The sequence below is a fragment of the Trichechus manatus genome, unplaced genomic scaffold, assembly GCF_000243295.1.
Source record: "Trichechus manatus latirostris isolate Lorelei unplaced genomic scaffold, TriManLat1.0 scaffold00170, whole genome shotgun sequence".
NCBI lineage: Eukaryota > Metazoa > Chordata > Mammalia > Sirenia > Trichechidae > Trichechus > Trichechus manatus.
The window spans coordinates 3328897-3353239 of record NW_004444106.1 but is presented as its reverse complement, the minus strand read 5'-3'; the positions used below and the strand labels follow the sequence as shown (position 1 = coordinate 3353239).

At 44.9% G+C, this 24343-nt stretch overlaps 1 protein-coding gene across 2 annotated transcripts in view; it reads left to right on the top strand.

Annotated features, from left to right (window-relative positions):
• The first annotated feature begins 21771 nt into the window (after positions 1-21771).
• The window catches only part of ZNF629 (zinc finger protein 629), a 6511-nt gene continuing 3939 nt past the window's right edge, over positions 21772-24343 (top strand). For both annotated transcript variants that reach the window (XM_004386675.2, XM_023740989.1), the window contains exon 1: positions 21772-21963. The gene's annotated coding sequence lies outside the window, so the exon portion shown is untranslated. The remainder of the gene's footprint in view (positions 21964-24343) is intronic.

The following is a 24343-nucleotide window of genomic DNA, read 5'->3' as shown; positions in this document are numbered from 1 at the left end:
GGTGCAGGCCGCACCCCAGGGAAACTCCCTTTACACTGGATGTGACCTGGGTAAAGGTGGTGTTACAATCCCACCCTAATCCTCTTTAACATAAATTTACAATCACAAAATGGAGGCCAACCACACAATTCTGGGAATCATGGCCCAGCCAAATTGATACACACATTTTTTGGATGGAGGCTGGAAGGAGGCCACAGGTACGAAGCACTTAGTGAGTGCTTGGTTCAGAGAGCACCTCAGTACGTTAACCATTGTTGTTATTCTAGATCTTGGAATTCAGAATCAGAATCAGGTTGGGTCTTCACTCACAAGACTGAGCAGACACAGCTAGATCTGAGATGTAGCTTCTGCTGAATCCTGAGCAGAGCCTCCCGGTCAAGGGGTCAGTGAAGTGCCTCCAACTGTCAGCACTGAGTAAGGCCTCTGTTCTCTGGGACTGCCTTTCCATTCCCCTGCATTAAGGTTTGGGGGATGCTGCTTCTAGCCACGGGACTAGATGGACACTCCGTATCTACTATTGGCCTGAGACGCCTTCTTAGGCACGTATTTCCTCAGACGTTACCAAGTGTCTGCCATGTGCCAGGCACTGTGCTAGTTGCTAAAACACTGCAAAGAGAGTTAACAATTTGGACGCTGCCCCAAAGACCTTACACTCTAACTGGGGGGATAGAACATGCGTGTGACTGCCATTTACTCAGCTGAATTATTTACTGATCACCTGCCATGTGCAAAACATTGTACACGACAGTGCTTTAGGCACAGCCCTAGAAATCCGGAGACGGAGAGATGGTGGTGGGTTGGTCATCCCAACCTAACTCAGTGCCTGGCCTCAAGAATGATGACATGGATGGACGGATGGTTGGTTGGATGGATGGCTGATGGTGGAAGGCTTCACAGAGCAGAACTGGCTGAATAATATTTATTTACTGTAAAAGATATGGTACGAGGTTCATTTGAGAGGCTGTGAGGTCATCGATGTAGATGTGTGTGAGGATTCCTGTAGGGCATGAGTGGACAACTCACATTGCTATGGGGTTCAGGAAAGAAAAGTAAATGAGTTAAGGAGGCTGGTGCTTACTTTTTCTCATTTGTCTTTACAAATGCATCCCTTTGATCTTCCACTTGTGCATTTTTGATCAAGATACAGGTACCAAAAACCTATTTCTCTAGATGTTTAATGAAAAACATCTTATCACTCTCAAGCCCACCAGCTGCTCCTCAGGCTCAGACACAGGGATGTACTTGGGGGTGGTGGAGACTGTGATGGACTGGAGGGCACAGCCCATCTAAAGGGGGCTGCTACTCCCCAGCTCAAACCAGTTGCCACATACAAGAACATGGGTTGAGGGTTCCCAGCTCTAGTGATTATTTCAAAAGAAACTGGCAGTTTGGGTTTTTTAAATGAAATCTCCCAATTGTTAAATAAATATAAACTCAAGTTTAAAAAAGAAACTCTGCCAGCCAAATGTATTGCCAGTTGTAACTCCCAATATGTAACTTCTACTTAGGAAACCAATAGGGAAAAGTGGGCGGGACCAGGTTGCAAATGACCTTGAATGCCAAGCCAAGGAGTTTTGCCGGGAGCTTACAGACAGCCAATTACCACTAAATGCATATTTTGAACAGCGGATGGCTTGATGCAAGGGTTTGGGGACTCTTGTGCTGGAGTGGCATACGAAGTAAGGTGCGGGACAGGTTACCGCAATAACACAGGTTTGGGACAACGAAGCTGAAAGATGGCGGCAGTGGGGCTGGAAAGGTCGGGTGGATGATAAAGATGAAGACAAAGTTTGGTAGGGAGAGTATAAGGCAAGGGGAGGGGAGGGTCAGGAGAAAAGATAACTGAGGTTCCACCTTGACTGAGAATGAACCATCTCTCTTGCCGAAAAGAGACGGGACAGCCAAAAACAAAAGCCAGGTTGGTTTTAGGCCTGCTGAGTTGAGATAATCGGCCTAACGATCTAGCCATCACAACAACGCGAGCCAAGCGCCCAAGAGTCTGAACACCTTGGCGCAGTCCTGGCTTCGTTACTTGGCAGCTGAATGACCTTGGGCAAGTCCGTTTAAAACGACTTTATAAACAAGTCGCCTCTGAAAGACGGATGATACCATCTATTCACGGGGCAGTTGTGAGGATTAATGAGGAGGAGGCGTACAGGACAGCACCAGGCGAGGGCAGAGGAATGAATGAGTGGTTTCTTACCCGAGCTCTCGGATGCCTCGAGGTCTCTCTCGGGAGGAACCGGTAGAGGGCCCTCTAACTGGGACTAGGCTGCCGGCCCTGACAGGAGAAACACAAAGCCACACGAGTCCACCCAACGACCTCGGGGGCTCCCCAGAGACCAGCCAAGGGCCCACCAGGGCACGAGAAGGCAACAAATCATTTGTCTGCCAAAGGTTCTCAGAGATACCCCCTTCTCGCACTCCCTTCAGCGCGCCCCTTGTCTGCGCGGGGCCCTGGCCTCTCTGGGGTCTGATTTGCCTGCCCTCTCCAGCTCATATATCTCCATTTCCGGAACTCAGGGAACAAGGATGCCTTTCGAGGGCATCCCCTTGCCCTCTGTTCGTCCCCTGCATAGCACTCCTTGAGCACAGCCCTCCTTGAGGGAAGGGCCGCAGGCCAGAGGCCTCAGATCCGTGAGCGGAAGGGAGAAAGCACGTCTGAATCCCGAGTCCCAGACACAGGCAGGAAGTGCATTTTTCCTCCCGCCCACCAAGAAGGGCCTCTCTAGGAGCCAAGGGCTCTGGCGTCTCAGTGGGAATAACCCCTTCGGTTCCAGCTGGTTAAATCAATATCTAGAGGCATAATGGTTCACCTTCCTGAGAAGGGCAGAGTTGCCTTCCGTGTTTATTCTGGGAAACTTTCTAGTGCCAGTATCAAGAGCGGCAGAGCCTCATTGCCTGGATTTGTATTCTAGCTCTGCCATTTGCCTGCTGTGCAACCTCAGGCAAGTTATTTAACCTTTCTGAACTTCTGGGCTTTTTTTTTGTTTTCTTTCTTTCTTTTTTCTATTGAGGTACAATTCACATCACATAAAATTAACCATTAACCATTTTAAAGTGAACAATTCAATGGCATTTAGTACCTTCACAATGCTGTGCAACCATCGCCTCTGTCTGGTTCCAAGACCTTGACAGCATGCTCTGAAAGGAAACCTGTCCTGCTAGCGTCTGTTTTCTTATCTGTAATATAACCATATTTACCTCCAGAGTTGTAAAGGTTTAATAAATTAATACATTATTACTATCATTTTTACTGCTATTAAAAAAAAAAAAAAAGATTGTTGGAGGGTAAGTTTGGTGAAATGATAAGGAACGCGATAGAAATGACAATAAGTAAGTACCAGCCTTCCTTAACTCATTTACCTTTCTTTCCTGGACCCCACAGCACTGTGAGTTTTCCACTTACATACCTTTTATCTATGACCTTAGGGCAATTCTAACCAGTTGCCTTGAGTCATGCTGACCCCATATGTATCAGAATAGAACAGTGCTCCACAGAGTTTTCAATGGCTGATTTTTTTGGAAGTAGATTGCCAGGTCTTTTTTCTGAGGTAAGTCTGGGTAGACTTGAATCGCCAACCTTTCAGTTAGCAGCTGAATGTGTCAACCATTTGTACCACCCAGGGCAATTCTACAAGGGTAATGTTATTACTATTCCTATTTAATGGATGCAGAAACTGTTGTTAGTAACTGAATGTATATCAGAGTCTGGATTTGAACTCAAGGTCACCTGATTCCAGGGTGCATCCTTTTCCTCTCCTCCACACTGCCTCTGCATTTTGGAAACTTTTTCTGGGGACTCCAAACTAAAGGATCAAAACCCATCGTTCTGTCATAGGAATTAATGTCTAGATAGTCTAGAGCGAAGGAGTTGTGCAAATTTATACAACCTAATTTATTTATGGATAACATTGTGAAGAATGGGAATTCCAGAACACTTAATTCTGCTCATGCAGAACCTGTATATAGACCAAGAGGCAGTTGTTCAAACAGACCAAGGGGATACTGCATGGTTTAAAATCAAGAAAGGCATGCATCAGGGTTGCATCATTTCACCATACTTATTCAATCTGTATGCCGAGCAAATAATCCCAGAAGCTGGACCATATGAAGAAGATGTGGCATCAGGATGGTTGGAGACTCATTAACAATCTGCAATATGCAGATGACACAACCTTGCTTGCTGAAAGCAAAGAGGATTTGAAGCACTTACTGATGAAAATCAGACCACAGCCTTCAGTATGAATTACACCTCAACATGAAGAAAACAGAAATCCTCACAACTGAACCAATAAGCAACATCATGATAAATGGAGAAAAGATCGACTGCCATCAAGGATTTCATTTTACTTGGAGCCACAATCAACATCCATGGAAGCAGCAGTCAGGAAATCAAGTGACCTATTGCATTGGGCAAATCTGCTGCAAAATACCTCTTTAAAGTGTTAAAAAGCAAAGATGTCACTTTGCGGACTGAGGTGTGCCTGACCCAAGCCATGGTATTTTCAGTCACCTCATACACATGCAAAAGCTGGACAATGAATACGGAAGACAGAAGAATTGATGTCTTTGAATTATGGTGTTGGTAAAGAATATTGAATATACCATGGACTGCCAGAAGAACGAACAAGTCTGTTTTGGAAGAAACACAGCCAGAGTGCTCCTTGGAAGCGAGAAGAGTGAGACTTTGTCTCACATACTTTGGACATGTTATCGGGCGGGACCAGTCCCTGGAGAAGGACATCATGTTTGGTAAAGTAGAGGGTCAGCCAAAAAGAGGAAGACCCTCAACGAGATGGACTGACACAGTGGCTGCAACAATGGGCTCAAACATAACAACGATTGTGAGGATGGCGCAGGATCAGGCAGTGTTTCTTTCTGTTGTACATAGGGTCGCTGTGAGTCGGAACCAACTCAAGGGCACCTAACAAGATCAGTTTATTCATAACTTATAAAATCGATAATGAATACAGCCACCGCTGGAATGGACCTACGCCCAGAGTAGAACCATCCTTGCTTTAAAAAGGATCTTGAGACTTTAAAAAGAAGCAAGTTGCAGACATCCAAAGAAAGAAAGGTGCTGAGTACATGTTTTAAGGATAAAATAAAATCAGGTTGTTATGTGCCAGGATGATTGCCTTCCAGCCCAACATAGCACACAAGCCCCTGGAAATCTTGGAGCAGACATTTCAGACTGGCCGTATCTTCCTGCTTCTAGTACTCAGAATCCCTCTAGGCAGTTTCCATGTGGCTTCAACATTTAGTACTAAAGGCCCTTAGTTAGGGTTTGCAGTGATCTGGAGAACAGGATAAGGTTGTCCTTCTTTTCATTTCCTACAAGTCTTGAACCCTTGGGGTTTAGCAATTAGTCTTTGAAGAGATCTGAGCCCAAAAGATGGTGGGTGGGTGTGGGAGCTGTGAGTGAAGCAGTGGAGGGAGCAATGGAAAATGAGGCACCGGAGTTGGTGGGCATGGACTTTCATGCCTCTATGTCGTTTGCCATGCTGCTCCCTCTACCTGGTTTAAGCTTTAAGAGGGCAGATGTCCACCTTGTCATCTCTGTACTCTAACATGAGAACAGTGTGGGGTTTTCCAGGATCACTCTACAAATGAGTGGTTCAGTCGGGACTGGAAGCTGGCACCCTTGCCTCCTTGCCTCCTTGCCAAGTGCTCCATGTTGCATTAGATTCTTTCTGGCACTCACAGCCAGAGCAGTGACTGTCCCAAGGTAAATGAACACATAATGCATAAAACAAAAAAACCCAAACCCACTGCCACTGAGTCAATTCCGACTCATGGCAACCCTATAGAACAGAGTAGAACTGCCCCATAGGGTTTCCAAGACTATAATCTTTAACAGACTGCCACATCCTTCTCCTACAGAGCGGCTGGTGAGTTTGAATCACTGACCTTTCAGTTAGCAGTCCAGTGCTTAACCACTGCGCCATCAGAGTTCCTTACATAACGTATACCTGTTGCCCTCCAGTCGATTCTGACTCATAGCGACCCTATAATTGATGCAAGAGTATAAAGAGGAGTATGTGTGTCCCTGGGTTCAAAAACCATTCACACTTTCTCCAGCAAGGAAAATCATACCCATAAAATACAGAATATGTTTTCTAATAAGATTTCTTTTTCTTTTTCACTTCTTGGGGAAAAAACTCATGTGACTAAAAAAAATTGCAAACAGTATAGAAAGACGTAAGTGAAAAGCAAGCCTTCCTCCTGCCTCTGCCCACTCCTATCCCATTCCCCCCTCCTAAGGTGACTGCTGCTACCAGTCGCTAGTGTATCTTTCCAGAGAGAACGTGTGCATAGGCAAGCATCTCCTTTTAGAAAAACACAAAAAATGATAACACACTGTGGATACTGCTTTGAGCCTTGTTTTTTTCACATAAAGTATTTTGGAGAACGTTCCGTGGCAGTCTGTACATATCTGCTTCATTTATTTTCACAGCTGCAAGAATATTCCATTATATGAATATGTCATAATTTATTTAATCAACTCCCGTCTGATGGTCATTTAGGTTATTTTAGTCTTTTGCTATGAAAACAACATTTCAATGAATATCCTTATGTCTATGGGATCTAGAAGTGGAATTGCTGGATCAAAGGGTGTGGGCATTTTAAACTTCTACCAGCGTAACCCAATTGCCCTCCAAAGAGGCAGTGCTGATGCATACTCTTACTAAGAATGTTTGAGAATGCCTGCTTCCCCACATCGTAAAATAATCAAATTATTTAAAGCTGATAACCTCTTAAGTTTTTTTTTTTTTTAAAAAAAGGTAGTTCATGATTGTTTTTATTTGCTTTGTGAGGTTTGTTTTATAACAAACACTGGGAAGAGGAAATTGAAACCTAACTTAAGAAGTGTGAGGTTTTAAGAAAGCATCGTGTTGCTTTGAATTAATGCCTTTTTCCTGACCTGACTTGGAGGAGTGTCATAAGAAAAGTTGCCATTGAGAACTCCACCCACCTGCCTCCTCAGAAAAGAGATGCCAAAAGACTGGAGACGGAAAAATGAAGTCCCAATTTTCAAAAAAGGGGAACGAGATCAATGCTACAAACCAAAGGCCGAGAAGTTTGATGTTTAACTCAGTTGGAATTCTAAAGCAGATCAGCAAACAGATGATTCCTGAGTAAGATGCATGGTATAAGGAAGAGTAAGAGCCTTGAGCCGACAGGATGGCATTAAATCCCAGCTCTTACTAGCTGGGTGACATTGGACAAGGTACTTCATCTTCCTGAATTTCAGTTTCTTCAGTATAAAATAGGGGCAGCAACAGCCACCTGCCCGAGTTATGACAAAAACTAAAATAACTCATATTAAATGCTTGGCTCAAAAGATACTACTTATGGTGAAAGAGACAGAAAGGGCCACATAAACCAGAGACCTCATCAGCCTGAGACCAGAAGAACTAGATGATGCCCGGCTACCACCAATGACCACCCTGACAGGGAACACAACAGAGAGTCCCTGACGGAGAAGGAGAAAAGTAGGGTGCAGAACTCAAATTCTAGTAAAAAGACCAGACTTAATGGTTTGACTGAGACTGGAGGGACCCCAGAAGACATGGCCCCCAGACTCTCTGTTAGCCCAAAACTAAAACCATTCCCGAGGCCAGCTCTTCAGACAAAGATTAGACTGGACTATGGAACATAAAATGATACTCATGAAGAGTGTGCTTCTTAGCTCAAGTAGATACATAGACTAAATGGGCAGCTCCTGTCGAGAGGCGAGATGAGAAGGCAGAGAGGGTCAGGAGCTGGTTGAATGGACACAGGAAATCTGGAGTGGAAAGGAGGAGTGTGCTGTCACAGTACAGGGAGAGCAACTAGGGTCACATAACAATGTATGTCTAAATTTTTGTATGAGAGACTGACTTGAATTGTAAACTTTCACATAAAGCACAATTTAAAAAAAGTACTAGTTATGGTGAGAGGAGGAAGAAGGTAAAATCCAGTCTGGGATTACAGGCCCTTAATCTCTGGGGAAAAGGGAAGGAGGCCTGACAGATGACACAGAGATAGACCAGTTTAAAGCTAGCACAGCTTGATTACTAAAAGGTAAGCTTGTTCCAGACCTAACAGTCAGCTCTCAAGGGTGAACAAAGAAAAGAAAAGAAAGAAAAACAACAACAACAAAAACCTCCAAACACTAAACAAAACCATCTTCTTACCCGTTAGGTATTTCTAGGGCCGCCATATTGCATTCTCTGTGAATGGCCTCCTGGAGTTGGGCAAGGAGATACTGTGTGTCTATCTACCAACCACATAGAATCTAAAACACATGCTTTAGCTAGTTTTTCTTAGAGTTTACCGGTGATTAAAATTTGACATTCTGTGGATCCCTTAAGGTCCCTGGGTGGCACAAACAGTTTGTGCTTGATTACTAACCTAAAGGCTGGCGGTTCAAACCCACTCAGTGGCACCATGGAAAAAAGGTCTGGCAATCTGCTTTCATAAAGATTACAGCCAAGAAAACCCTATAGGGCAGTTCTACTCTATAACACATAGGGTTGCCATGAGTCAAAATCAGCTTGATGGCAAAGAGTTTGGTTTGGTTTTTTGGTTTATTGAGTTTTTTTATGGCTGGAATGTGTGGTTGCTAACAGTACTTTTAAAAGCATGACTAGCTAAACTTAGCGCAGCCATATTCTGTATCATAGATCTTTGGGGCTTTATTTGCCTATCTGTCGGTGTGTTGGACTGGATCCAGAACCAAGGAATGGGGTTGAAGATGTGATCCTCTGCATCACAAAATGTCATCTTGAAGAAGACTCACAGGAGAACTTTCTCCCAAATCTCATATAAATTATATAATCGATCTTTGCTTGGGTCTCTAGAAAGCTCAGCAAATCTGTGACCTATTTTTAGGAATTGTATAAACTGAACTTTATACCGTATGTTTTGTGCACCAACCTTGGCTTCATGTTATCATTTCCCCTCTTCATTTTCCCTTTTTCATGTTATTTTTTTTCTTGTTAATAATACTACTAATTCTACTACAACAACTACTAATAGTAATAATGGCCAACATCTAGTGGCTGTCAGTCTTACTAGCTGCCAGGCACCTGTTGTGTAACTTATATAGCTCTATAAAGAATCAAGTTCCTTTTGAAACCAAGCAAGGTATAAATAAGAAACAAACACAACTGCAAAATTCCCTCATTCCTTTATGGGACCCACTTAAAGGTGTCTTTTTAACATTCTAAACCAAAAACAAACAAACAAACAAACATACCTGTTGCCATCAAGTCGATTCCGATTCATAGTGACCCTATAGGACAGAGTAGAGCTGCCTCACAGAGTTTCTAAGGAGCGGCTGGTGGATTCGAACTGCCAACCTTTTGGTTAGCAGCTGTACCACCAGTGCTCCTTTTACCATTCTTAGCATTGTATATTAGAGGAAGGCTGCACATCTTCATAGTTCTTCGTAGTTCTCTTTATGAACCTACAAAGCAAAACAAAAACCTCTTAGCAGTCAGAAGCCATTAGTCTAGTGATAATAACCTTACAAAACACAACCCCTAAAGCCCCAGCAAGGGAAGTTCGTGATCCACAAAGAATCACAGTATCAGACCAACCACGTCCTTTATATAATGATAAAAAGAATAGGAATTGACAATGATGAATGCAGTGTTCTAAGATTTTTCATCCATTAAATCCTCATATCCACCCTATAAGTAGGGACTCTTTCTAGGTTTTATAAGGTTACTAGGCTCATAGACCAAGGGAATTCTTTAGATCTAGTTTACATGGATTTCAGCAAGAGACATGTAATGAAATCTCTCCTTGAATCCTTCAGACAAGATGGAGGGATATGGGCTGAAAGTCCCTCATTTCAAGTCACAACTAATTAACCAATTGTGCACCACCAAAGCCAGAGAAACGCTCACAGATTTGACCCCATATTTCTACTTCTAGGACTGTATTTTAAGAAGAAAGCCAAAATTTAAGAGACATATATTCTCAGAGATGTTTATCAGAGTTTTATTTGTAACAGAAAAAAAATGGAGGCAGTGTAAATATTCGACGAGGGAAATGGCTTGTCAAAGCATGGTATATGTGGAAGGAATTATATATAACCATTAAAATTGTGGCTGTGAAAACAAGGAAGCATCAAAAACATACAATTATCTAAAAATAAAAAGGCTAAAAAACACAGGAAGGAAATACAGCAAAATGCAGTGAAAATGAGTGATTTAATTTTTTAACAATATTTTCTTTAATATGGTTATATTACTTTTCCAGTGCCAAAAAAAAAAAGTATTTAAGCCAAAAATGAAAGATGATGCTAACTGATGGGAGAAACAGGAGAAGAATGGAAACTGGTAGTGCATGAGTACACCTTATTTCATCTTCTGACTCTTCCGAGCGGGTGTTATCCCCATTTTATGGAATGGAGATCCACAGAGGGTCCAGGAATTTGAACAAGGACTCTAAGTGGTATGTGGTGGACATGAGAACTGAGTTCTGACTGGCTTTCATGTTTGTACCCCTTTTACGACTAGTTTCCCAAAATATAGAAGAGAGCGGCCAGTTCATGGTGCCTTTGGGCAATTTACAGAAAGGTGCCCTCTCAGGACAGACACGTTAAAGAAAGATCGTCCCTCTGGGCAGAAGATCTAGTTCATAGATCTTGGCTTTCGGATTAAGCCTGGGCTGAAATACAGCCCATATCTGCTCATGTGCCCGGTAGTGTACCAGCACCCACGGAGAGAATGGGTGTGCGCAGGTGATAATCTCAGCTGGTTTCTGCCAGCATACTGAAATAATACTGTCAGAAGGGTGGTCCTTCTGGTTTTTCTCTCAATCTGTCTCTCTCTCTCTCTCACACACACACATACACATGCACACACACAAAGCCCCTTAGACCCAGAATCTTAGTTAGGAATCAGTATCTAGGTAAAATTTAACATTATTTAATAACACTCACCATTTAACCTTTTTAAAATGTACAATTCAGAGGCATTTAGTACACTCAAAATGTTGTGCAACCATCACCAGAAACTTTTCATTACCCCAAAAGTAAACCCCGTACCTATTAAGTAATCACTTAGCCTTTGGCCCTTCCCCAAGTCCCTGGCAACCACTAATCCACTTTCTGTCTGCATGTATTTGCCTACTCTGGATACTTCATATAAATGGAGCCCTACAATATGTGGACTTTTGTGTCTTCTTTCATTTAGCATAATGTTTTCAAGGTTCCTTCATGTTATAGTATTTATCAGTACTTCATTCCTTTTTTATGGCAGAAGAGTATTCCATTATATGGATATACCATATTTTGTTTATCCATTCATCTGTTGATGGACATTTGGATTGTTTCCACCTTTGGCTATTGTGAATAGTGCCCTATGAACACTCATGTACAAGTGTTTGTTTGAACACTTGTTTTCAATTCTTGGAGGTATATACCCAGAAGTAACATTGCTGGGTTATATGGTAATTCTATGTTTAACTTTTTGAGGAACCATCAAACTATTTTCACAGTGCCTGCACCATTTTACATTACCACCAGCAATGTATGAGGTTCTAATCACCAATACTTGTTATTTTCCTTTTTTTAAAAATTCTAGCTATCCTGTTGTTATTATTGTTAGGTGCCATCGAGTCGGTGCCGACTCGTAACGACCCTATGCGCAACAGAATGAAACACTGCCTCGTCCTGCGCCACCCTCACAATCACAATCGTTGCTATGTTTGAGCCCATTGTTGCAGCCGCTGTGTCAATCCATCTCGTCAAGGATCTTCCTCTTTTTTGCTGACTCTCTACTTTACCAAGCATGATGTCCTTCTCCAGGGACTGAGCCCTCCTGATAACATGTCCAAAGTATGTGAGACGTAGTCTTACCATTCTTGCTTCCAAGGAGCACTCTGGTTGTACTTCTTCCAAGACAGACTTGTTCGTTCTTGGTATATCCAGTATTCTTCGCCAACGCCATAATTCAAAGGCATCAATTCTTCAGTCTTCCTTATTCATTGTCCAGCTTTCACATGCATATGAGGCAATTGACAATACCATGGCTTGGGTCAGGCACACCTTAGTCCTCAAAGTGACATCTTTGTTTTTAACACCTGAAGGAAGTTTTTTTGCAGCAGATTTGCCCAATGCAATATGCCGTTTGATTTCTTGACGACTGATTTCATGGGCATTGATTGTGGACCCAAGTAGAATGACATCCTTGACAACTTTAATATTTTCTCCGTTTCTCATGATGTTGCTTATTGGTCCAGTTGTGAGGATTTTTGTTTTCTTTATATTGAGGTGTAATCCATACTGAAGTCTTTGATCTTCATCAGTAAGTGTTTCAAGTACTCTTCACTTTCAGCAAGCAAGATTGCGTCATCTGCATATCACAGGTTGTTAATGAATCTTCCTCCAATCCTGATGCTGTGTTCTTCTTCATATAGTCCAGCTTCTTGGATTATTTGCTTAGAATACAGTCTGAATAAGTACGGTGGAAGGATACAACCCTTGCCCACACCTTTCCTGATTTTAAACCATGCAGTATCAAATTGAAGAACAGCTTTGTACTCATCGTCAAAAAGAACATTTCAAGATCTATCGTGAAAAACAACACTGTTAGTGATAGGATAATATCCATACGTCTACAAAGAAGAGCAGATAATATGACTATTATTCAAATTTACACACCAAACATTAATGCTAATGGTGAAGAAATTGAAATTTTTTACCAACTTCTGCAGTCTGAAACTGATCGGACATGCAATCAAGATACCATAATTACCGGTGATTGGAATTCAGAAGTTGGAAACAAAGAAGGATCAGTAGTTGGAAAATATGGCCTTGGTGACGAGGAACCTCATGATAGAATTTTGCAAGACCAACAACTTATTCACTGTAAATACCTAGCCATCCTAGTAGGTGTGAAGTGGCATCTCATTGTAGTTTTGATTGCCTTTCTCTGATGACTAATGATGTTGAACATCTTTCCATGTGCTTGTTGCACATGTGTATATCTTCTTCGGAGAAATGTCTGTTCAATTCCTTTGACCATTTTTTAAATTGGCTTGATTGTCTTTTTGTTGTTGAGTAGTAAGAATTCTTTGTACGTTCTGAACATTAGACGCTTATCAGATATATGCTTTTCAAATATTTTGTCTAATTCTATGCATCGTCTTTTCATTTTCTTGATAGTATCTTTTGAGGCACAAAAGTTTTTAACATCGGTAAAGTTCAATTCGTTCTTTTGTTACTTGTATTTTTGGTGTCATATCTAAGACTATGGCCAAATCCAAGGTCATGAAGATTTACCTCTATGTTTTCTTCTAAAATTTTTATAGTTTCAGTTCTTATATTTATGTCTTTGACCCATTTTGAGTTAATTTTTGCCTATGGTGTGAAGTAAGGGTCCAACTTTATTCTTTTGCATTGTATTTATTTGTGTATATAATTATAATTTATGACAAGACATATTCTATTTGTCTAACTGATGTTGAGTTTTCTCAGGTATGTTTCTTTCAGTTAAGAAATATGAATCGAATTGAAGAAAAATATCAATAACAGTACAGTGGGAACCCAGATGTCGCAAAGATGGTGAGTAAAATTATATAAAGTGTAAAACCTTGCATTTTATCATGCCTCTTACAAGGAGACCATGACAAAGGTGAGGACAGTTGTCTAGGAGATATTGTAGTCAGAGAAGACTTTGTGGAAGAGGTGGAATTTAGCTAGATTTTGAATAAGGGAAGCCCCAAATCTGGAGTCAGAAGATCCAAGATGCCAAGATCCCAAGATCTCACGTTGTTCTGTAACCTGGAATATGTTATGTGACTGTCTGAAGCCCTGTTTCCTCATGAGTAAAAAACAGATGATAATACCTGCCTCTCAGATGTATCAAGAGAACCAAATGCCTTAACGTACGTGAAAGTCGTTTGCAAGTTATAAAATGCTTCATCAACCTGTGTCACTATCAGGGCCTGGACTTAAGTGGGTAGCATTTGAACAGGCCCCAGAAGGACAGGCAAGATTTGCCTGAGTAGAAAGAAAAAGGGGAAGCATTCTAGAGGAGGTGGAGGGACTTACAGCTTGGTTAAAAGTCCAGAAGCAGGACCGTCCTTACTGTGAAGAATGGGAGGAGTGGGCGAGGGTGGAGTGTTTGGCTCCATGTAAAAGTGGGGTTTACCTAGGACAGCATTGTGCAGGAAGGCAGAAAAGTTGATTTAGGATGGGGTCAGATCCTTCATGAGTTTGGACTTCACTGTTTTATAGATAAGGAGCCCTGGTGCCACAGTGGTTAAGTGCTCCGCTGCTAACTGAAAGGTTGGTGGTTCAAACCCACCTGCCGCCTCCAAGGGAGAAAGATGTAGCAGTCTGCTTCTGTAAAGATTATAGCTTTGTAAACCCTGTAGGGAAGTTCTACTCTGTCCTACAGGGTTTCTATGAGTCAGAATCAACTCCACAGCAATGGGTTTTGTTTGTTTTATAGGTACAACTCTAGGTTCCTTGGGGTATGCCAATGGTGGAATCAGGCTTCAAGAGCTTACTGATTTTTTAAAAGCGTTTTATTTTTTATTTTTTATTGTGCTTTAGATGAAGATTTACAGAGCAAATTAGTTTCTCATTAAGCAATTAATACACATATTGTTTTGTGACATTGGTTGCCAACCCCACGACATGTCAATACTCTCCCCTTATTGACCTTGGATTCCCTGTTGCAGCATTCCTGTCCCCTCCTGCCTTCTTGTCCTTGCTCCTGGGCTGGTGTACCCATTTAGTCTTGTTTTGTTCTATGGTGCTGTCTAATCTTTGTCTGAAGGGTGAACCTCAGGAGTGACTTCAGTACTGAGTTAAAAGGGTGTCCGGGGGCCATACGCTCAGGGTTTCTCCAGTCTCTGTTGGATAAGTCTGGTCTTTATTATTATTATTATTTTTTGTGAGTTAGAATTTTGTTATACATTTTTCTCCAGCTCTGTCCGGGACCCTCTATTGTGATACCTGTCAGAACAGTCGGTGGTGGTAGCCGGGCACCATCTTCTGCTGGACTCAGTCTGGTGGAGGCTGTGGTAGTTGTGGTCCATTAGTCCTCTGGGCTAATCTTTCCCTTGTGTCTTTGGTTTTCTTCATTCTCCCTTGCTCCAGATGGGGTGAGACCAGTGGAGTACCTTAGATGGCTGCTTGCAAACTTTTAAGACCCCAAACACTACTCACCAAAGTAGGATGTAGAACATTTTCTTTATAAACTATGTTATGCCAATTGAGCTAGATGTTCTCCTAGACCATGGTCCCCCCAGCCCTCAGCCCGGTAATTCGGTCCCTGAGGGAGTTTGAATGTGTCTATGGAGCTTCCGTGACCTTGCCTTGGTCAAGTTGTGCTGGCTTTCCCAGTATTGTGTACTGTCTTACCCTTCACCAAAATTACCACTTATCTACTGTCTATTTAGTGTTTTTTCCTCCCCACTGCCCCCCTCCTTCGTAACCATCAATTTTAAAAGTGTTTCAACTGTGTTTGACAATATTATATCGTCCTCCTTCTGTATCGAACCTCCTTTCTCATCCTTTGGCCCTAGTGGAACATTTGTTCCCGGGGGTCACTGGGGTCTCTCCCTATGTTCATGTGTCACATATGGACAGGAAGTCAGTCCCATTTGTCTTAGCGTGACTTGGATCAGGACAAATGTGAAAAGGAAATCAACAGGTTTTAATCCCAAAACTTCTATCACCAACCTTATACCTCAAATATTTACTGTAAAAAAAAAAAAAAAACAACTTTTTAATTGGAAATAATCCAACAGAATAAAAGCTTACATAGACCCTCAGCCCTCCTCCCCAGAAGCAATTACTGTTCCCAGGTGCTTGTGTATCCTCCCCAAAATAGTCATGGAATATACAAAAACTATTCATAGATTCATAGAGTCTGATGGTTGGAGAACATCTATCTGAAGTTGTCATTATGCAAATGAGGAAACTGAGGCCCAGAAAAATTAATGAGCCACTAGAGTTATTTCAGAACACACCTTAAGGCAAATATTTGATTATAAAATAGTACACATATTTTAAACCATCATCAACAACAACCCAATTATGTACGGTTTTATATAGCTTAAAATTATTCGGATTTTTAAAAAATGTAAAAGTTCTGTGATTTCTGAAAACTAAAAAACAAAAACTTCATTGATAATGAGTAGTCCTTGGAGGTGTTCTGAAGGTGAGCACAGTGGTGATTCTTGGAAGATCCATGGAGCACCAGATGGATGGGAAGTAATGAAGGGCCTGGAAGCAGTATGACCAGTTAGAAAGTCACTGCAGTGATTCAGGGGTGTGAACCCGAGGGCTACAATGGCATTGGCAAGGGGGATAGAAGAGGCAGGTAGATTCAGCAGGGGTATCCCAAATAAGGTTGCCATAGGGCTGAGGACCCACTGGCTAAAGGGGTGCAGAGGAGAGCACCCCTAGGCCTTGGGGAGCAGGATGACAAGGTATGTATCCTGTAGAGAAATGGAGCCGCTGAATCTGGGTGGCCACCAATTAAGTCTGTTAGGCAGATGGAGAGAAAGAACAGGGTCTCAGGGAAAGGGGCAGGGCTGAGCAGCTGACATCTAAGGGTTTTGAAAGCATCCACACTGAGTAGATTTTTTTTTTTTTAATTGTGGTGAAAATACACACACCAAAATATTCCCCAGTACAACAGCTTCTACATTTATCATTCAATGACATTGGTTGCATTTTTCATGTCGTGCCACCATTATCGACATCCTTTTCCAAAATATTCCACCACCATTAACATAAACTCAATGCCCCCAATCAAAAACCCTCCCTTTCTCTCTCCCTCCCAACCCCTAGTAACCACTAACAATTTTGGAGTTTTAGATATTTGCTTATTTCATGTAAGTAAGATCATACAGTATTTGTCCTTTTGCGACTGACTTATTTCACTCAGCATGTTTTCAAGACTCATCCATGTGGCATGCGTCAAAACTTCATTTCTCTTTGTGACTGGATAGTATTCCACTGTGTGTATATAGCACATTTGGTTTATCCATTCATCTGTTGATGGACATTTAGGCTGTTTTCACCTTTTGGCTACTGTGAAAAGTGACGCAGTGAACACTGTTGTACAGGTTTCTGTTTGCGTTCCTGCCTTCACTTCTTCTGGGTATATACCTAGGACTGGGATTGCTGGGTGTCTTAGCTATCTAGTGCTGCCATAACAGAAATACCATAAGTGGATGGCTTTAACAAACAGAAATTTATTTTCGCATAGTCTAGGATGCTAGAAGTCCAAATTTAGGGCACCGGCTCCAGAGGAATGCTTTCTCTGTCAGCTCTGGGGGAAGGTCCTTGTCTCTTCTGCGCTTCTGCTCCTGGGCGATCTTCATCTGCTTGGCATCTCTCTTCCTCCGTCTCTCCTTGCTAGCTTTAATCTCTTTTACATCTCAAAAGAGATGGAGTCAAGAGACATCCTACACTAATCCTGCCTTATTCACATAACAAAGACAACCCATTTCCAAATGGGATTATAACCACAGGCATAGGGTAGGATTTATAAAACACGTCCTTTTGTGGGGAGCCCTGGTGGCAAAGTGGTTAAGAGCTCGGCTGCTAACCAAAAAGGTTGGCAGTTTGAATCCACCAGCTGCCCCTTGGAAGCCCTATGGGGCAGTTCTGCTCTGTCCTACAGGGTCACTACGAGTTGGAGTCCACTTGATGGCAGCGGGTTTGGGTTTTTATTTTTGTTGTTGTTGTTATTTTGGGGGGACACAATTCAATCCATAACACTGGACCATATGGTAGCTCTGTGTTGAACTTTTTGAGGAACTGCCAAACTGTTTTCCACAGTGGCTGCACCATTTTACATTCCCACCAGCAATGGATGAGGGTTCCAGTTTCTTAACAACCTAGTCAACATCTGTTGTTTTCCATTTTTCAGTCATTGCCATTCTAAGCTGGGTGAGGTGTTATCTCCTTGTGGTTTTGATTTGCATCTCCCTAAGGGCTAATGATGTTGAACATCTTTTCATATGCTTGTTGGTCATTTGAATATCCTGCTTGGTGAACTGTCTGTTCATGTCCTTTGCCCATTTTTTGATTGAGTCTTTTTGTCTTTTTGTTGTTAAGAGTAGGCAATTTTTGAAGAAGAAAATTTGAGAGAGGGACTTAGGCCTGGGCCTTAAAATGTATGGTTAGGAGGCGCCAGGAGGATAAGACTTGACTTGAGAAGCTTTAGTGCACCCCTGTAGGTTCTAGGGAGCCCTGGTGGCACAGTGGTTAAGTGATATGGCTGCTAACCAAAAAGGTCGGCAGTTGAAATCCACCAGCCGCCCCTTGGAAACCCTATGGGAATCGATCCAGCTGCAACAGGTATAGGTTCTAGAGTAGAGGAATGAATGATCCTGGAATCCCAGCCTCTTAGAGGTAGAAGGGACCCCCCAGGCCTTTGACGTAATTCTTGTCCCACATTCGAGGACCACATTCCTGAAAAGCAGCCCCAACACACCCTGTGGGTCAGTGCACATGTCCAGGGAAGGTGGCCCATGCTTTCCTGGTGACAGCCTCTCCTGCCTGTGTTTGAAGAACCATTATGGGGAGAAGGCGCCTGTGACAATGAGCAGGATTGGCCTCTGCAGGCCTGGCGTTCTTGGCTTTAGTGGCCTGCCTTCTCGAGTTTCCCCTCCATGACAGCTCAGCAAAGGGATGGAGTGTATGACTATGGGCCTCCAAGTTAAACAGAGTAAACATTCCCTGTGTTGTCTCAAGACGTGGTTTTGAGACTCCTTGTTCTCCTGGCCACCAGACGAAGGGCTGTGAATTCTGATGAGGAAGACAAAGACAAGCCTAATTAGAGTACGACAGCTTCTCTGGGAAAAGGAATAGAAGATTCTTGCTGTGACTTGTGTTATCTCGTTTAACCCTCCTGTCCCCCTTTCCAAGGAAAAGAAAGCTAAATTTCCGAAAGGCGAATTCAGTGAGGATGGAGTAAGGTTTGGACCTAGGTCTTCCTCAGGACCTCACTGCTATGGCAGAGACCTGGCCTCAGGGCACAAGGGCCTATAGTGTGGAGCCACGTGAAAGGCTGGTGAGCTGTGACCAGAAAGAGTATGGCAATGGGTTGTCCATGAGAGATGTCAGTGAGGAGTCATCCTCATCCTTCTGGGAGTTCTCTCCTTCACGGCTGCTATGCCAGCTGATTGTAGGCAACAGGACATCAAATTGTTGCCTACAGTCAGAGTGCCCCTTTTCCCCCGAGGGCAGGGCACCCAAACTGTACCTGGACGATGGTTCTGCCCAAATGGCAGTGCCCTAACCTTCCCAACTCCCCGCTCTCCTAGAGCAAAATGAAGGAGAAAATGGCAGAGCTGAGAGGCTTACCCTTTGGTCCCCATAGAAGCTGGAGCTGATTTGAGCATCCCTTGTGGTTAGGAGCGATGGTGGTTTTGGAGCCAGCCTGTCTGGGTTTGAATCCAGCTCTGTCTCTTACAAGCTGAATGCAAGTAACTGACCCTCTCTATCTTTGGGATAATAATGATATTGATGTCATTGAGTTGTTGTGAAGGCTCAAGGAGTTAATATGTACAAACACTTTGAACAGTGCCTGGAACATAGTAAGTGCTCAATAAATATAACTCTGTCAGAAGACACTATCCTCGTATATATTACTCTGAACCTAGGCGACACAGACTAAGGGGAGCAGAATCAATACCTACAGTTAAACGGGACTCTCAGCCTCAGGGTTGAGGACACAACAGGAGTGACAGGGACTGTGATAAGCTGGAAAGCCAATGCCCCTCTAAAGAAGGAAAACTGCTGCCCAGCTGCAGCCAGTCTTTTGCCATATGAAAATTTGGATCATGTTGGCATATATTTGAATCTTCACAGGAAGCAAGAAGTTTAAATTTTTATGTGAAATGTATTGATATTTAAATGTAGCAATTAATTCAGTTAAAAAAAACAAAAACAAAACTAAATTCTGTGAACCTCCAGAGCACAGCTTTCCTGTAGAGCCGCCTCCTAGAGTCAGGCCCAGGGCAGGCATCCACCTTTGGAGGGCAGGAGAGAGTGGTGAGGGCTTGGTATGTCCACACATCTCTGACCCCACCCACCTTCTTCTGACCTGTCTCTCGGTGACAGTGGCTGGGTGAGTCTGTGGATAAATGTGGGTGCATAGCTGGAGCTCAGCTGTCGAGGCTCTGCCCAACTCAGTCTAGCCCCATTGGTCCAGCCGGGGTACTGATCCGGGGATAGATGGAAGAGGTAGAAGGATGCCTTCATCCCACTTATTCAGTGAATACTAATTGAGCACCTACTACATGCCAGTCACTGTTCTAGGCACTGGAGATACAACAGTGAATAAAACAGATGAAATCCCTGCTCGGGTAGAGCTGACATTAGTGCATGTGGAACGGGTGAGTGTGTGTGTGTGTGCAGGTGGGTGGGTGTGAATGTGTGTGTGCTGGAGGGCAGAGGTGGAGAGAGGCGGTAAACATTCTTTCAAGGGTGAGAAACATCAAGGTAAGGGGGACCAGGCGGAGCAAAGGGCCCTGAAGTGGGAGTGAGTGGTTGAAGGTGATGGTAGCCAGGGACAAGATGGAGATGTGCCTGGATGAGACTGTGGGTGAAGGGAGACAATGCTGGGGAGCAGGCAGAGGCAGGGCCCCACAGGGCGCTCTTCTCCTGCACCTGCCATTCTCACGAAACTCTCTGGACCCCATGTGGGCCCAGAGGAGCTTCATCTGCTTTAGCAAGTTCCGACACTCTCAGAATGGATTGTTCCTCCCCTAGCTCCCTCACGTCTCTGGACAGATAGCCCTTTTCATATTCTCCTGTGATTCCTTTGTGTCTGTAACACACACACATACAGTATTAAACTTCTTGAGGGTAGACAGCCTGATTCTTGTTCAGTTCTGAGGCCCATGTTCAGCACAGTGCCTAGGGAATAATAAGCTTCAGTATACAAATGTGTTTAATTTAAATAATAAGATGGCTTAAGTACTTTGACTTCTCATGCCTCAGGTTCCCCACCTGTAAAATGGGGATAATAGGTGGTCCCACCTCATTGAATTGTGGTGAAGAGGAAATGAGGTAACGGCTGTAAAAACTGAGAGCCCAGATAACCTGGGCCTTGGGAGGATCTCAGTGTTCCAGATAATTTAAAGTTTTCCTCTGGGTGCCACCTGAGCTACTGGAAAATGTTCTCGCCCTCCTTGGCCAGGGGGACCCACTGGCTTCCCTCCTGCCACCTTGGTCTTCAGTTTCTCCTCTGAAAGGAGCTGATGGGGCTCACATTTCCCAGCTTCCGAGTGGGCTGCAGCCCAGAGGCCACCACAAATCCCCTCTTGACTGCACTTGTCCCTTCAGCCCAAACCTTTGCTGTGATGATTATTTTATTTAAGCCATTTGTAGTCTGTAGCATGTTCCTTCTCCCAGTTCACCCGGCCGGTCCCTGCTCCCACCACAGAACCCAGGCATCTGAGCCCCACGCTAGGGTCTGAGTCCCAACAAAGGCTGGCCCCAGGGGACCAGGAGCCGCCAAATCTGAGAGCCTTTTTTTTTTTTTCTTTCGGGGCGTGGCTGCCGGAGCCCCTGAGAGGTGCAGAGCAGCCAGAAATCCGGAGACCCTCGCTGGAATCTGGAGTCCCCCGAAATGGAGGCTGGCCCATCTTGCCTGCTCCTCCTTGAGACGCGGAGAGGATGTTGTCTCAGCCACCTCCCTGCTCCCCCACCTCCCCTTTTTTCCCAGGCTGTGGGAGGCAAAGGGTTAAATCCCATAGAGCTGATGCTCTCACTCCAGGCTAGAGGGGCCCGGGAAGCTGGGGTCACTTCCTGCTCTGTCCCAGTCACCCTGAACTGGTCCCCGGGTTCTCAGCCTGGGATCACCCCTTGAGAAAGACCCCAGAGTCCTCAGCATCTAGCCCGCCCCCCGAGGCAGGGCATTTAAGGGGTTAAGTCCCCTGGGGCTGGATTCTGCCTTCCGGCTTTTCCCAGACCCCAGAGCCGTGAGTTGGGGACGCCTGGGTTCCCGGGGGGTGGCCTGGAGGGCCCGGGACGGCCGCCGGGAAACAATGGGGCCCGGGAGGCGGGGGCCGGGCGCCTGGCCCCTGAGCCTCCTTTCCCCCGCCCCTCGTCCGCCGCGGGGTAGGGGTGGGGGCCCGGGGCAGGGGGCCCGCGAAGGGCTGGAGGATTCTGGGAAGAGCGCGAGGGTCTGGCCGTGGGGGAGGGGGAGGGCGTGAGCATTCTGGGAAGAGGGAATTCGGCCTGGCTGGCAGGACCAGGGGCTGGGACGCTGCGAGCCGCGGTTCTGGAAGGAGTCAGGCGCTGGCGGGAGAGCCGGGATCCTGGGTGCCATGGGGGGCGAGGAGAAGGGGGAGGATGCCCAGACTCTGGATTGAAAGCTGGAAACAGGGTCGCTGGGACCAGGTGGGGCAGAAGTCCACGGTCTGGCCTGGTGCGGGCGTCAAGGAGGGTCTGGGGCCAGAGTGGCTGCATTCTCGCTGCTACCATGTCAGGGTCACCCTGGGCCGCTCCCTGCACCTCATCGTGAGGCAGTCTCATCCCTCCGCCTCCCCTCCTAACACAGACGGGCCCGTGCCGAGGCTGCTGACTAGGTATACTCACAGCCAGGCCCTGGGTTGGCTCTAAGCACTTCTTGCCTCTGTTTTTCTCACTTTCATACTCCATGACTGCTTTGCCATTAACTCTTTCCTATCTACTCTGGATCACTGAGTTTTAATTTCTCCAGACAATCAATGTGCATAACCTCTTACCTGGCCTCAGCAAACACCCTTTCCGACCACCTCAGAACAGCCAGGCAGCCCCCAGTTTGGCAGAGGGTTCTGCTTCCAACACCCCAAAGACACAGATCGGGAAGGATTCTCATACCCTAAGTAGCTGCAGAGATGAAGAAATTGATTTACTTCCTAAAATCTAACTCCTGTCTCTCCTGCTATTCAGCAGGGCTCAGCTGGTTCCTCCTTCACCCTGTTTACCTCCCACTTGCCCCCTCACCACCACTGTGGCTCTCTGAGCCCTTGCCATGTCCCCTTCCACCACTACCCCCATACACAGTGCCATCCCACCCAGCTACCCAAAGCCCAGGCCCTCTTAAGGGTCTAAAGGTTGTGGGAAGTTCTCCTTCTAGCACTTAGCTCCTGTGGCCTGTTCCCTCATCCTGGAATCATATCACCCTTTTGGGGATGACAGTTGGCTGTGTTTTACCATAGAGCCACTCTGACCTCCTGTTCTTTTCCTGCCATCCCCTTGCAAACAAACTGACCTTGAATGGCATTGGACCAAACATGTTTTCCAGTAGCAAGGGACATCTTACTCTTTCATTTACTCAACAAAAATTTATTGAGCACATATTATGTGCCAGGCACTGTCCTAGGCATGGGATACAGCATCAACAAAACAGAAGGAAAGGAATAGAAGAAGGAGTTCCAGGTGGTATCTGAGGATGGGACAGATAACGGAAGGCTTCAGTGGGGAATACTGTTTTGAGCTCATAGAGGGTGTTAGGCCTAGTCACTGGGTCCGCAGAAACCTCTTGGTCCCAGGAATTTCTGCAGCCTGTTCTCACTGCCAGCAGGCACCGTCTGAGCTGTTCTCATCACCAGCTCCTGCCAGCAGCCCATGGTTACGAGTCTCACATGACTTCCAAGGTCGTCTCACTCTCTCAGAGGCAGGGGCAGGCCAGACACAGTAGCCTGCATTTCTGGTCTTGGCTGTACCGCTTCCCAGCCTGTGACCTTGGAGAAGTCTTTGTGTCTCCCTGGGCCTCGGCTTACTAACCTGTGAAATGGACAGCATACCCCCTGGGCCTCCTCCTAGGGCTGTGGGGAGGACTGGGAGAGGTAACTGAGGTGCGTTGTCCACACACCTGTCTGTTCTCTTCCTTTCCATTGTCCCCCCCTCTGTGGTTCCCCGAAGGCCTTAAACTCCTCTCCCCCATCTCTGGCCTGAGACTAGCCAGAAAGTGCGTCAGGCCACTTGGAGAGCCCCCCTCCCCTCAAGGAAATCGGTGGTTTCTTTTTTTTAACCCTTCAAGTGCCCGAGTCAGCCTCAGTTCTCTCTGGGGCTCAGAAGGGAAAAGTTTACTAGTCCCAATTAGCAGCCCCATTAAGGAGGAAAATTAGAGTTGTAATGAGGTTCCACTAATTAGCAAAATAACAGGTTTCCCGGCCTTGTTTCCCAGCCTCTGGGCATTAGAGGTGTGGGGTGAGAGCCTTCTGCCTCTGTGGGTGTCAGGTACCTCTCTAGCCCCCAGTCTGAGTTCAAAGGGTTATGACTGATGAGCTCTTAATTACACTCTTGAATTTCATTCTATATGCTTTGTTGTGATTTTAAGATCTAGAGCAAGAATCAGGCCTGTGGCGGGGC